A 3,269-nucleotide genomic window follows, 5' to 3' on the forward strand; every position below is an offset into this window, starting at 1 on the left:
CAACAATCCAGAGACAACCTAGCTGAAATTTTCGAATAAGAAAAGGAGATGGTAGCTGAACCTAACAACAATAATGCAAGAAGGATGCTTGGTGATTATACCACGCCTACGTCCAAATTTGATGGAAGAAGCATCTCAATTCCTACCATAGGAGCAAACAATTTTGAGCCGAAACCTCAATTAGTTCCTCTAATGCAACAGAACTGCAAGTTTCATGGACTTCCATCAGAAGATCCCTACCAGTTCTTAACTGAGCTCTTGCAGATTTGTGAGACTGTTACGACTAATGGAGTAGATCCTGAAGTCTATAGGCTCATGCTTTTCCCTTTTGCTGTAAGAGACAGAGCTAGAACATGGTTGGACTCTCAACCTAAAGATAGCCTGGACTCTTGGGATAAGCTGGTCACAGCCTTCTTGGCTCACGGCCTTCTTGGATAAATTCTTTCCTCCTCAAAGGTAGAGCAAGTTTAGATTGGATGTTCAGACCTTCAAGCAAAAAGATGGTGAATCCCTCTATGAAGCTTGGGAAAGATACAAGCAGATGACCAAAAAGTGTCCTTCTGACATTTTTTCAGAATGGACCATATTAGATATATTCTATTATGGTCTATCTGAGTTCTCTAAGATGTCACTGGACCATTCTACAGGTGGATCCATTCACCTAAAGAAAACACCTGCAGAAGCTCAAGAACTTATTGACATGGTTGCAAATAACCAGTTCATGTACACTTTTGAAAGGAATTCCGTGAACAATGGGACGCCTCAAAGGAAGGGAGTTCTTGAAATTGATGCTCTGAATGCCATATTGGCTTAGAACAAAATGTTGACTCAGCAAGTCAACATGATTTTTCAAAGTCTGAATGGATGGCAAAATGCATCCAACAGTACTAGAGAGGCATCTTCTGAAGAAGAAGCTTATGATCCTGAGAACCCTGCAATGGCAGAGGTAAATTACATGGGTGAACCTTATGGAAACACCTATAATTCATCATGGAAAAATCATCCAAATTTCTCATGGAGGGATCAACAAAAGCCTCAACAAGGCTTTAATAATGGTGGGCGAAATAGGCTTAGCAATAGCAAGCCTTTTCCATCATCTTCTCAGCAACAAACAGAGAATTCTGAGCAAAGCACCTCTAATTTAGCAAACTTAGTCTCTGATCTGTCTAAGGCCACTTTAAGTTTCATGAGTGAAACAAGGTCCTCCATAAGAAATTTGGAGGCACAAGTAGGCCAGCTGAGTAAGAAAGTCACTGAAACTCCTCCTAGTACTCTCCCAAGCAATACAGAAGAGAATCCAAAGAGAGAGTGCAAGGCCATTGATATAGTCAATATGGCCGAATGCAAGGAAGAAGGGGAGGACATGAATCCCAATGAGGAAGACCTCATGGGACGTCTCCCAACCAAGAAGGAGTTCCCTATTGAGGACCCAAAGGAATCTGAGGCTCACATAGAGACCATAGAGATCCCATTAAACCTCCTTCTATCATTCATGAGCTCTGAAGACTATTCTTCCTCTGAAGAGGATGAAGATGTAACTGGAGAGCAAGTTGCTCAATATCTAGGAGCTATCATGAAGCTGAATGCCAAGTTATTTGGTAATGAGACTTGGGAAGGTGAACCTCCCTTGCTCATTGGTGAACTAGATACATGGGTTCAGCAAACTTTACCTCAAAATAAATAAGATCCTGGTAAATTCATAATACCCTGCACCATAGGCACCATGATCTATGAAAGAGCTCTGTGTGACCTGGGGTCAGGCATAAATCTTATGCCACTCTCTGTAATGGAGAAGCTGGGGATCATTGAGGTATAACCTGCCATATTCTCATTACAAATGGCAGACAAGTCAGTAAGACAAGCTTATAGATTAGTAGAGGACGTGTTAGTGAAGGTTAAAGGCCTTTACATCCCTACTGATTTCATAATCTTAGACACTAGGAAGGAGGAGGATGAATGCATCATCCTTGGAAGACATTTCCTAGCCACAGCAGAAGCTGTGATATATGTTAATAGAGAAGAATTAGTCCTTCAATTGAATGGGGACTACCTTATGTTTAAGGCTCAAGGATCTTTTTCTTTGACAATGGAGAGGAAGCATGAACAGCTTCTCTCAGTATAGAGTCAAACAAAGCCCCTACAATCAAACTCTAAGTTTGGTGTTGAGAGGCCACAGCCAAACTCTAAGTTTGGTGTTGAATCCCCACATCCAAACTCTAAGTTTGGTGTTGGGAGTCTACAACATTGACCTGATCACCTGTGAGGCTTCTTGAGAGCCCACTGTCAAGCTATTGACATTAAAGAAGCGCTTATTGGGAGGTAACCCAATTTTTATTTATCTAAATTTTATTTTTATTTTTATTGTTATTTTGTGTTTTATTAGGTTCATGATCATGGGAGTCACAAAAAAATACTAAAATTAAAAACAGAATCAAAAATAGCAGAAGAAAAATCACACCCTGGAGGAAGGACTTACTGGCGTTTAAACGCCAGTAAGGAGCATCTGGCAGGCGTTCAACGCCAGAACAGAGCATGGATCTGGCGTTGAACACCAGAAACAAGCAGCATCCTGGCATTTGAACACCAGGAATATACCCTGAGGAGAGCTGGCACTGAACGCCAAAAACAAGCATGGAACTGGCGTTCAACGCCAGATACATGCTGCACATGGGCATTGAACGCCCAAAACAAGCATCAATATGGCGTCTAAACGCCAGAATTGTATGCAAAGGCATTCTACATGCCTAATTGATGCAGGGATGTAAATCCTTGATATCTCAGGATCTGTGGACCCCATAGGATCATCTCAGGATCTGTGGACCCCACAGGATCCCCACCTACCTCCACTCACCTTCCCTCCTCATAATCCTATAAAACCCTTTCCCAAGAACCCTTCACCAATCACTTCAATCTCTCTTCCCCATCACCTCTTCACCACTCACATCCATCCACTCTTTCCCATAAACCCCACCTACATTCAAAATTCAAAATTCTTTCCCACCCAATCCCACCGATATAGCCGAATACAAACATCCCTCCATCTTCTCCATATCTTCTTCTTCTTCTATTCTTTCTTCTTTTGCTCGAAGGCGAGCAACATTCTAAGTTTGGTGTGGTAAAAGCATAGCTTTTTTGTTTTTCCATAACCATTGATGGCACCTAAGGCCAGAGAAACCTCTAGAAAGAGGAAAGGGAAGACAAAAGCTTCCACCTCCGAGTCATAGGAGATTGAGAGATTCATCTCAAGGGTCTATAGCTCAGTGGTAGAA

At 41.9% G+C, this 3,269-nt stretch overlaps 1 non-coding gene across 1 annotated transcript; it reads right to left on the bottom strand.

Moving 5' to 3' along the window:
- Nucleotides 1-463: 463 nt before the first annotated feature.
- LOC127746347 (small nucleolar RNA R71) lies at nt 464-567 on the bottom strand. The gene has a single exon (XR_008007966.1). It is a non-coding gene; the product is annotated as a small nucleolar RNA R71 (small nucleolar RNA).
- Between the last annotated feature and the right edge of the window lie 2,702 nt (nt 568-3,269).

The sequence above is a fragment of the Arachis duranensis genome, chromosome 3 (genome assembly GCF_000817695.3).
Source record: "Arachis duranensis cultivar V14167 chromosome 3, aradu.V14167.gnm2.J7QH, whole genome shotgun sequence".
Classification (NCBI taxonomy): domain Eukaryota; kingdom Viridiplantae; phylum Streptophyta; class Magnoliopsida; order Fabales; family Fabaceae; genus Arachis; species Arachis duranensis.